At 36.4% G+C, this 12,216-nt stretch overlaps 1 protein-coding gene across 22 annotated transcripts in view; it reads right to left on the bottom strand.

Annotated features, from left to right (window-relative positions):
• Nucleotides 1–12,216, bottom strand: part of CDH12 (cadherin 12) — a 568,098-nt gene that overhangs the window by 177,213 nt on the left and 378,669 nt on the right. The gene's annotated exons all lie outside the window — the stretch shown is intronic.

The raw sequence follows: 12,216 nt of genomic DNA, 5'->3' as shown, positions 1-12,216 counted from the left end.
GCCTGGGGAACCATGCACAGCTCCCTCTAGTCACAAATCCCAAGAGCTATTTATCACTTTTCTTACATTAAATACTGTAATAGTTTGACAACCTGGCATTATATTATGCATAACAGCATCAAATTCAGCAATCTTCTGCTTCACATAATTCGTATCTCCTCCACATACATTAGATTTTTCTTCATCTTATCAACTAAATCTAAAGATTCAATTCTCCCTGGAATTAATTTTCATTCTGAAAACTCTAGTTGAATTTCTATATATCCCAGAAGAACCCAGGTAACTGAAAAAAGTCATAGCTATAAACAAAATGATATGGAACCCTAGTGTTGGTAATGTTTATTGCTATATTTTTCTAGAAACAATTATTTTTTTCTAAACAATTGGCATTATTTGAAGCTTATACATTACTCTAACTAGACAAAGTACTCACCAGAAAACAAACAAACACGCAGCAACAATGGAGAAAATGGTCATTTAACTTCTAAGGATGCATAATTAATCCAAGCTTTATAAGGTATATATGGAACTACATAAACTATCTTTCTTCTCTGAAGTCTAACAAAAGAAATTATTTCCTTTTAGTTTGTAGAAAATAGAAGCAAAGAAAAGAGGAAAAATATTGGAACTGCATTTTATGTAAAATATACTAGGATTATCAAATTAAGAAGCATCATAAGGTAGAAAGCTCTCTCTTTTTGACTTGCTAGATCTGAAATATCAAAAATTTATTTGTTTATTGTTGTTGTTGAGAAGTAAATAAGACTGACAATTTATATGAAAAGTTTCCTATCAGAAATAGTATTTTTTTTTGTTAAACCAAGACAAACCACATAAAATTAATGAAAAATAATTTCAGAAACAAGATTAGGAACTATTTTAAAAACACTCTTCTACTTCTTAATTTTCCAAATAAAAGTTGTTTTTCAAACTTAAAATATCTTATAAAACCTTTAAATTTTCAAAGGGGATTACTCCTTTTCAGGACTATCAGCTTTTTAGAGCTACTCTAAGTTGTTATCAGGAACTTGTATAAAGCAACATTTGTTTCCAAAGGGATTTTTAAAGAGAGATGAGGGAAAAAAAAAAAAAGTGTACTGCAATAAAGCCTTATGGGGTAAGGTATTTTGCAAAAACAGTATAATGCTATGTTATGCAAGAATTTTCTTCCATTCTCTTTTAGTAGTAGAAACTTAATAGCAAACCTTTATGAACAAAGTACCACCAAAACTAATAACACATCATGACTTTTGTAAAACATAATAAAACAAAATGCACCAGCAGCCTTGTATCCTGGGGTCACTGCTATCATTAATTAAAGTGAGTACAGTCCAATTGTAGTTATCAGTTTTGTGAGATAAAAGCAAAAGAGGAAGAGAGAAGATTGCAAGGTGCTATCCAACAAAATGAATGCAGAAAGTAGATTAAAGTCAATTTCAATATAGAACATAAAGCAGAAGTTTGCCCAGATGGTTTAACATGTCATATTAGCAGAGAGGTAAAATCTGTGTCCCCATGGTGGGCAACAGACTTAAGAGTTGGAGATGCCAGGATTTCAGCCCCTACATGCATAAAAGATTCAGCAGCAGAAAGAGTTATGTGAGAGTTATGCAGGCTACAGCATTGCTGGAAGGTAGCAGGCAGAGCAAGGATTCGGAGGGAAAGATTTTGGAGTCTGCCCATACTTATGTTCACATGATTGAATACTGTAACACAGCAACTCTAAATATTTTCTCTCCATAAAATGACAGTTTAATTTTACAAAATCAGCATAATTTTCATGTACCAAATGCTGAGTTGTGACACGAAACACTTATTTGCATGAATTTCCATCATGCTGTCAACACAAAGTTTCTTGGCAAAGACATATACTTGCACCTGCTGTAGCTATGGAGGCTGGCTGACCAACCTTTCCAGGCCTGTAAGCTTAGCTTTGCTTTCTCTATCCACTTTTGTAATGTGTCCTCCTCTCATGTTTACCCATTACATACAGTAATAGAAACTCCTTGCTTTGAGTCAAAGGCCGCTGAGTCAATTAAAAATTCTAACAGCATCACTGCCACTCAAAATCTGGCACTTCTGATTTAATTAGAAGAAAAAAAATATGTATTTAAATGACCTACTCAAATTGCAGACACTTTAAAGGCCAGTATGCCTACTGTTATAATTTTGTAGTTGTTCCTTACAATGAGGTGATGCAGTCAAGTTTCAAACATTAACTGAGTTAACAGACTGACTGCCACTTCTGTCAAAAGAAAACCTACAGTTTAGCAGATCCCATTATAGCCCTTAACTTTATTCAGTTAACCGTTATCTATTTGTAGAGATGGTGTCTCTTAAAATAAGGATATGGCTTCTGGTTTTAGATTCATATATTTTACATGGGGATGGATAAAACAGACTATTGTAGAACAGACTAATTAGCATAGCATAAGGATGATTTTGATCCTAAACTTCATTTTTTTTTGTTATTTATGGACCCAAATAGATGACCAAATAATTGTGGTGGTTGAGTCTTGCTTTTATTTTTAAAATGAAAAATAAATAAACCACATAAATAATAACATCCCTGTGAGAAGGTTTAGCAGTTCAGAGTTGTATAAATCAGAGATCCCTTAGCAAGTTCTGCTCTTAGCCTTTTTCAGATTCCAGGAACTGAAGCTTGGCAGGATACTTGCATGTTATCTTCGTTCAACAGAGAAAGACAGGATTCCTCGGCACCGTCTGGGATGAAGAGCATGCTTGCTTACACACTGCAGTTGCTTACAGTCCACTTATTCTCATTGTAACAATAGAGCAGATTTAACTTGTTGAATAGAAACCACTTAAATATGTTCTTCCCCTACTTCAGTTTCTCTTATCCAATTGTATCTAAAGTTAAATTGTAATTTGTAAACTGTAATTTGACATTATTATATTGAGACGACTCCTTTTTTTGCTGCCTACATAGACATGCACGAGTACTTACTCATATCTTCAAGTACTCATATATAAACATTTTACCAATTTAATATAAAATAATTATTGATTTGTAATACTGTTGATACTCTGGATCATTTAAGTCAGTCAGAAAAGTACTAAAAAGTAATTTTTTCAGAATGTGTCATCCATGCTTTATCTCATTCTAAGCACATCCTCTGGCATCTCTATGCCTACTGGGATTCAGAAATCTTCTATAAGATCACTTAGCTACAAAAAAAAAGACTCACTTAGATATAAACAGCCTGCCACTGAGCTGACAGCAGACTTTTCATCAGTCACAATTCTCTCCACCTCTATCTCCAGCTTTCTTAGAAGTGAAAATTTGAGTATTTAATGGGTTGTGCAAGAACAAGCTGTGTATTAATATTTTGGGGCTCTGTAAGAAATTGACAGTTCTTTCCCTTATGAGGAGGGGTGCCTGCAGTTACCATATTTCACTCCAGAGAGAGCTGGTCTGAGAGGGCTGACCTTATGCCTCCTTCTGATTCCATGAGCTGAAGCTGTAAAAAGATGGGCTGTTGGAGCACTGACTTGGATGAAGAACAAGACGAGAGATGGTTACAGAGTTCCATATGAGTTATTAGCAAGTTAGCCTGATGTAAACACGACTAATGGATAATGGAATTAGTTTGGCTGAGCAGAAAACACTCAGAAGAGCCTAAGACTTCTCTTCCATCATGAAATATTTCACAGAGGAGGGAGAAGGGTAGGGAAAGTCTTGTATGTCACTCTGAGAGCTTAAGTGGGTTATGGCACTGCTTGAAACAGAATCCTTGTAAGGAGGCAGATGTGCCTTTTATCTTTCCACAGGTATTCTGGAGATCAGAAAACAAACAAACAAACAAAAAAAAAAAAAACAGTATTGGTAATGGGACAAACTAATAGATACTGTTTCTGAGTTCAGATCACTTTCACAGTGTCCCACTTTGTTCAGTAAATTTATTTCAGTAAACTACTCTGTATATGTATTACAGATTTTTTTTCTCTGAGATTTTGCAGTTGTTATTAAATTTGTAGCCACTTAAAAGGCAATGATGTAGGTCTTTTTGTTTTGTTTTGCTTTGCTTTGTTTTGTAACGGCATTTAACTCAATAAACAGCAAACAAATCCAACGTGATTGTTAAGTGGACACTAAGCAGACTGCCTTTAGGATCTGGTAAACTTGCCCACAGAAATCCAAAAGGGATTTCTCCTGAGCAATCACTGATCAGACATTAAAAGACTAAAGATCCTGGATTTCAGGTGCACAGACAGACTTCCAAATAAGTTTCAAGGAAAAAGAAGGTGTTGTTACAGATTTTTATTCATGTAACTGACAAAAAAAAAAAAAAAAATCTGTATAGGCCTGATAAAGTAGCTAAAAATATGCCGTTGGAAAGTGTAGCATTCACACAGAAACAACAGCAACAACAACAGAAAGAAAGAAGAGTCGTGGTCTGAACTGCAACCCTACCTTCCCCCCTCATTTTTTCTTATGTGGAGCAGAGAAGGAGGATAGACAAAAATCGGGAAAAAAAAAAAGTATAGGAAGGACTGGGTACCAGTAAAAAAATCTTAATTTCTTTTGCATCCATATAAATCATTAAGTCAGTTGTTTCTAATTCATCTCTCTGAGTTTATTAGCTCCCCTCTATTTTGCTGAAGTCAATCAGGAAAAAGAAAAAGGAGAAGAGGGGAAAAAATGTGAAAATGACACTCAAAAAAGCCTAACAGATAATTTTCCACTTTTCTTTCTACTCTTGTCAAACACATTTTATAGCAATGATATGAATGACAAAACAAATCTTTGTGATCATAGTATCTGGAGACATTTTAAAATTGCATTTCAGAAGAAGAAAAAGCATGGAAAAAAAAAAGTATCAGTATATAACAATTTCACCTGAAGTGACTAACCTGAAGTGACCTGAAGTCAACTAAGCATCTGAAAAATGAAAAATTTGAGATTCTTATTCTTGTACCAGGAAAGACTGAAAAATATTATACACACCTACCACTTTAAATTTCCACCATTTAATCAAGAATTTGGGACAAATTTGCTTCAAGGATGTGCATTATCTGATGCGCAAGTGCATTATCTGTGAAGTTTAAAAATCTCCTACAGCTCTTTCTTCTGCATATGGTCACTGCCAATAACATATTCTAGGACATCCAGTACATCTTCTACCCAGAACAGCTGTAAAACATGATGGGATTGGATTATACAATGCCCTGGATAAACAGCATTTAGTTCCTTCAGTGGTTAAGGACCATTTTTCCTGATGGTGCTTTTTTTTTTTTTCCCCTTTTCTCTGCTCATTCATTTACAAAATTATAGAGTCACAGAATGACTGAATATCCCATGTTGGAAGGGAACCACAAGGATCATCAAGTCCACCTCCTGGCATCACACAGGTTACCCACAAACTAAAACCTGCATCCGAGAGCGATGTCCAAATGCTTCTGAACTCCAGCAATCTTGCTGCCATGACCATTTCCCAAAGGAGCCTGTTCCAGTGTCCAATCACCCTCTCAGTGAAGAACCTTTTCCTAACACCCAGCTTGAACCTCTTCTGTCGCAGCTTCATGTCATTCCCTCAGGTCCAATCGCTGTCACCAGAGAGCAGAGATCAGCACCTGCCCCTCCACTCCCCTGAATAAACCAAGTGGCTTCAGCCGCTCCTCATACATCTTGTCCTCTAGACCATCTTTGTAGCCCTCCTCTGGACACTCTCTCATAGTTTTGTCCTTCTTATATTGTGGTGCCCCAAACTGCACCTCACCTCGAGGTGAGGCCGCACCAGGCAGAGCAGAGCGGGACAATCGCTTCCCTCAACTGGCTAGCTACGCTGTGCCTGACACACCCCAGGACATGGCTGGCCCTTGGTGCTGCCAGGGCACACTGCTCTTTCACATTCAGCTTGCTGTCAACCAAAACCCCCAGATCCCTTTCTGCAAGGCTGCCCTCCAGCCTCTCATCCCCCAGTCTGTACTGCCAGCGTTGACCCTTCCCAGGTGCAGAAGCCGGTACTTGTTCTTGTTAAACTTCATATGGTTGTTGATTGCCCAGCTCTCTAATTTGTCAAGATCTCTCTGCAAAGCCTTTCTACCCCTGAGCTCCTCCCAATTTAGTCATTTGTAAACTTACTTAGTATACCTTCAAGTCTTGCATCCAAGCCGTTTACGAAAACATCAAAAAGAACTGGCCCTAAAATGGAGCCCTGAGGAACCCCACCAGTGACCGGCTGCCAGCCTGATGTAACCCCATTTGCTATAACCCTTTGAGCCTGACCCATCAGCCAATAGTTCACCCGTTTTATTATGTACTTGTTTGGCTATATGCTGGACATTTGGTGAGAAACAGAATCAAAAGCTTTGCTGAAATGCAAAAAGATTACATCAACTGGCTTCCCTTGGTCAACTACATGCGTAACCTTGTCATAAATGGAAATTAAGTTTGTTAAACAGGACTTGTGAGCCCATGTTGGCCATGACCAATTGCAGTGACTGCATTGTCTTTTGTATGTTTTTGAATAACTCAGAGAATAATCTCCAAAATTTTGCCAAGCACTGAATTGAGACTGACAGGCCTGTAATTACTAGGGTCATCTTCCTTGCTCTTCTTGAACTTTGGGACGTATACCAGCTTGTAGTCCTCTGGGACCTCTCCAGATTCCTAAGATGGTTAAAAAATAATTGAGAGAGTTCTCACGATGATGTGAGCCAGCTCTCTGAGTATCCTGGGATGAATCCCATTCAGCCCCATAGACTTATGTGCACCCAGCTGGAGCAGCAAATCCCTCACAAGTTCAAGGTTGGCTGGGAATTTATCATTCCAGCACTCATGGTCCTCCAACTCGGGGCTCCAGGAGTCCCAAGGCCCATCATCAGTATTGAAGACAAAGGTGCAGAAGGCATTAAATGCTGTGCTTTGTCTATGTCCCTACTTGTGAGATGACCATCCTCATCAAGTAGCAGGCCAATGTTATCTCTGGTCCTCCTTTTGCTGATAATATGCTTTAAAAAGCCCTTTTTACTGTCCCCCAAAGCACTGACCAGCTTCAACTCTAACTGAGCTTTGTCTGCAAGAATTTTCTCCCTACAATGGTGAACATTTCTGTAATCTTTCCATGTCACCCAACCTCATTTCCAGTGGCCATACACTTTCTGCCTAAGCTCTAGAAGATTCTCTAGATGAAGCTCTAGAAGATTCCACTAAATCATTTCTCAGTTCAGATACTGAAACACTGGAAACCACCTTTTCTAAGCATTAGGGTCAACTAGGGTAAAGAAAAGTATAAATGGGAGGAGAGAAAAAATGTTAAATTATTCATTTTTCAAAATCTGTAAATCAGAAGGCAACTAAAAATTCATTTGTCCATTCTGCCATCTTTTGCATGTATGACAAATAATAATACATAACAAAATCTTTCTGCTAGCTTTTCAATCGAAGAAAGAAGAATGGCTAAGACTTCATTCTGTTTTGCATTGGTTGATTATGTAGGTAGCATTTTTTCATTTTCCACGTATGTAAGTAATCAAACTTTCCTTTCTTTGTGGTATAATGCCCTTTTATGGCTTTCCTCAAAAGCAGGTTCATAATATTACTGTCTATGTTTTTGGCAGGGGTTCCATTATAAGGGACACAGAGAGTCTGTGTCTACCACAACACAATTACTATGCACCTTCTGAAAACACTGACAGTAGTGAAATTCTACAGTAAGCTTTACAGCTACAATGTTAATAGGTACCTTAGTATGTTTTCATCAGGGAACTTCACAGGAAAAAGAATCTGGCACAACATGATAACTGTAATGCAGGCAAATCAAGAAAATATACATGAAAACAAAAATTGTTTCAAAGTCGATTTTTCTTCCCTGTTTGTAAAGACACAAACAAAACAAAAACTTTTTTTTTTTGAACAAATAACTAATATAAAGAAAAGACAAATGAAAGAGATTTAATGACCATTAATGACCATACTGGTATGATCATTTACAGATTAGTTTGATAGTGGTTAACACTATGAAGGACTGTTCATTTATATGTCTATAAATATACCACATAAATAAATGTTTCAGAGAGTAAAATATATCACTTTCTATGCACTAATGAATAAAATATCTTGACAGATCCTCGAAGAATGTGAATAGCAGCAGGTATGCTTCATAAAGAGAGAATCTAAGACAGAGAGAAGTGATCTGAAAAGATCTGTCACTGCAAGCAACAGAATACACCAGAGCCAGGATCAGACCTAAGGCCAACCCTGTATCTTCAACATTTACTTGTTTTTTCTCAATTTTAAATGATAGATTTTAAAAAATAAAATAATAATAATTAAAAAAAAAGTTCATATATAAAAGGTTATAGCATTTTTAGCATTTTTTAAAACTGCATCCTGAGAATACAAAATGAGATTCACAGTTGACAGTGCTACTTAAAAACTACGTGACCTGGAGCAGTAAGTGTTTTCCTCAGCCTCTGAGATTTCATTTCTAAGATCATCGTTTTGACGCCTTCATATAGCAGCAAGTCAAACGCACAGCGCATGCAATGTGCGATTTGTTTTATGATCTACCATGCATGTAACCTTGAAATATCCACACTTTATCAAAAAGAAACCACCCAAAACACTGCCAATATATTTAATAGCTCAGTGCACAAACCAATGAAATTAAGATTTTGGCAAAGAAAACCCATTCAGGAGGAAAAGAAGAGGAAAAAAAAGCTAGACTTCATTTCAGTTTTTCAGACTTACTACAATCAGTGGAAAATACACAGACTTATTTGTAGAATTGTAGAATTTGAGAACTGTAGAATTTGTAGATTTGTAAATAGTGGCTATTCTAAATTATGCATCATGTTCAAAGCCAGGTTACTCTGCTTAGAGAAAAGTAAGCTACTTGATTATTCAGGTGCAGTATGTTATAAATATTATTGAACTTTTCTCCCACATACAGTAAGTGGATGACTATCTTCTATAAAACCTCTGTTTGCAACAACTACAATTTAATAGCATTGTGTGTAATTCTCCGATATCACTGCTTTTGTTTAATGTACACTACTCCTTTTTATCCTAGAAAACCTTGCTGAAATGCACTGCTATTTTCAAGATGAATAGGTTATATTTGTTTAGAAGTACTTAATCATGATTATATGCAATTATTATGAACTAGATTTCTATCCTTGGATCAAAAATTGGTTCTCCTATTCAAATCACAAACTACCTACACATTTAAGGTGTGTAAGGTGATCTGTCTATTTTAACTACTGATAAAATGAGTTACTAGCAAGAGTACACGGTGAAAGAACAAATGAATGGTTTATAGGCATCAATGTAAACTTCTCATACCAGAAGTTCACAACTGACGAAAACTTCAGAAAGACCAAAAAAAACTGACTTAAGGTGAAACATGATCTAGCTTGTTCCATGGTTCTGTTACACAATAATCTATCCTTATTGAACAGACCATACTGGACATTTTTAACCCTGATGAAAGTGAATGTTCCCTTCCAATTTCTGTTCGTTCCCACCCCAGCTTCCTGCTTAGGAAACTCAGATTATGTCTGACCCTTCATCACTTCCCACCTTCCCTCCCAATCCATGGAGCAAAATATCTCTTTCTGCTTTAATAAAATAATCCAAACAAAACTGTTTTCCCAATGACCAAAGTTGCTTATGTCATGCCACTGCAGAAAGACTGAAACCAGTGGTTACCTTAAATATAGGCAATTTATTTTTCTGATCTGTAGATAATAAGTACCCATTTTCTCATAGAGGTAGTAACACACATTACAAAAGACCATAGTAGGACTCTGAGTAACTTAGATGGGAATTTTTATTTTTTTCAACTCCAAAATTCCACTAAACTTTAAAAGCATCACATATCTTCATCAACTATTTTACTTCTTCAAACATCTTTGAAGAAAAACAAATTGATTGAGAGAATCTCAGTTTCCCTAAGGCACATGATTAGACAGTAACATTGCATAGGAACCAAAGCTCACTGATGAGCAGGAACGTATTACGTCTTTCTCATTCCAAACCCTATGATATTTCTGTTTTTCCTCCTCTGTAGTTACAGGTTCTCTTTTTATATGATCAAAGATCATTTAAGAAGTGATCACAGACACTTGTTTTAAAATTTAGTCCATCTGTACCTTTCTCTACCCTCCCAGTTTTCAATTGTCCATATAACCAAAGAGGAGATTGTATTAATCTTAGCAGAGTAACTCTTGTGCTCACATCTGAGATCAAAGGCTTAGATGGGATGGGAACAAACGGCCAGAATTTGATTTCAACTCTCCTGACCTATAACTTAAACCACTGCATGAATTACCTTCTGGAACTCTGAAAAAGAAAACCAATTCTTTAGATATTTCTCATTTTTAAAACCCACACTGGGTTTGTAGAAGATCAGAAAACTCTCACGTGTTCATATAAAATCTATTCATCCACACCAACCCCCCCAAAATTATGTGTTAATGATTTCACTTAAGATGATAAATGTATATTTGTCAAGTTTTCTGCTTTCAAGTATTTTAGCATGATGTGGTTGTATCATTTATAAAATATAAATATGTAAAATACTACATTATACTTCACAATTCAAATCACAACTAATGCATTTAAAGCCTGTTTCATCCTAGAGGAATCATAAGTGGTCTTCAACAAGATACAAATGTCTGCTTTTGACAACTGATCAAGAAGAAACAAAAATGTGTTAATGAAGCTTTCTGTATGGCACGTGTTAGAGGACTGAAACATTGAAACTGTCGTGAAACTGATTTCACCCAATGTCTTATAAAATATATGTCTCTTCCCTGTAGGACAGTAATTTCTACAAGCACTACTGACACATTTATTAAATTAACTCACTGATTGTTTTTGGTAACCAGAATATAATATTATAGCAGTTTAATGAATTGCTATTTTGTAAGAATTGCACTGTTACTAAAATAAGGATTTCTTTTTTCACAATACATGTAATGTTCACAATTCAGAGAAGGACCTCCACTGACTATGTCTATCTGCGCCATCAATCACTTAAACTTAGTTGCATCACACTTCACAGGGACCACTGCAGCTCATGTACTTACTCTAAAGCATAGGTGATTACCAGGGAGACTCTCCATTACTTCCAGATGATTCTGCCTCTTTTTACCCAGGTGATATAAACTCTCCAAAAATCACTTCTGCTTTAATACTTGTATTTTCACATTCCTTAACTTAAATTTTAGAACAAACAGAACAAACCCCGAACCAGTGTGTAACTGGCGTGATGGATAAACCATGTAGTTTGTAGAAGAACAGACACAAACCCTATTTACCTTGCAAAAAGGACATGCTTCCTGAGAATCCTCAGCATTCACATGTATTTCCCAATAGACCATTACATGACAGTGTGTTACAAGCTACCCTAAGTAACTGGAAAACCTTTCTGGCTCTTCTGATCTTTATTATGCCAGTTAATCACCCGATCTATGCAAATGAGAATGGGATTTGCTGTACTATCTTCTGGATTCTCCAAACATTGTGTTGCAGAGAGAAGGTTTAGGTTCATCCTGTCTTTTGTTCATAATTTCTTAGTGATAAGACAACACATTTCAAATATGCCTTAACCAAATCCAAATAAAATGCAACTGACAGCCCATTTCCCCCCCAGCTTTCAAAACAATCTTGTGTTGTTTTTTGTTGTTGTTGTTGTTGTTTGTTTGTTTTCTTTCTCTTTTTCTCTGTGTAAAAAAAGACAGACTTAATCTCTTCAGCTAAGGTTAAATCAGAATGTTCTTCCTCTCCCTCTCAAATGCAGATAGAGCTGCTATGCTCTTGCAGGGAAGATGGCAGTAAGAGATTCATAATCATTTCCTTACTTTATACCCCAGACAGCTCTCTTGGAGAGAACAACCTCTTCTTTACTGCCTCCATCAAAAATCATCATTCTTGGTGAAATGTTACATTCCTATAGCTACGTTCCCCCATCAAGCCTCCCAAAGCATCCAGGAAGATTCCGTCTCTCTCCTGCAAAATTGCTATATTTTCTACCTATGCAGGAAATCAGTTGACTGTGCTTTTTGAATAAAGCATTTTTCTGCTTCCTTGGATATGCATGTCTTATATCCTATGCTTGACTGACCAGTTAACAACTCCTTATTCAACCAGAGAGAAATTTCATCCTCTCTCTTCCTTTGGCAGACCACTGATATATTTCACTGTGATATACGATCAATAAACACTACTAATTTTATACCTTCTCT

This window comes from Anser anser (genome assembly GCF_964211835.1).
Source record: "Anser anser genome assembly, chromosome: 2".
Taxonomy (NCBI): Eukaryota; Metazoa; Chordata; class Aves; order Anseriformes; family Anatidae; genus Anser; species Anser anser.
This window is presented reverse-complemented; position numbering and strand designations above follow the sequence as displayed.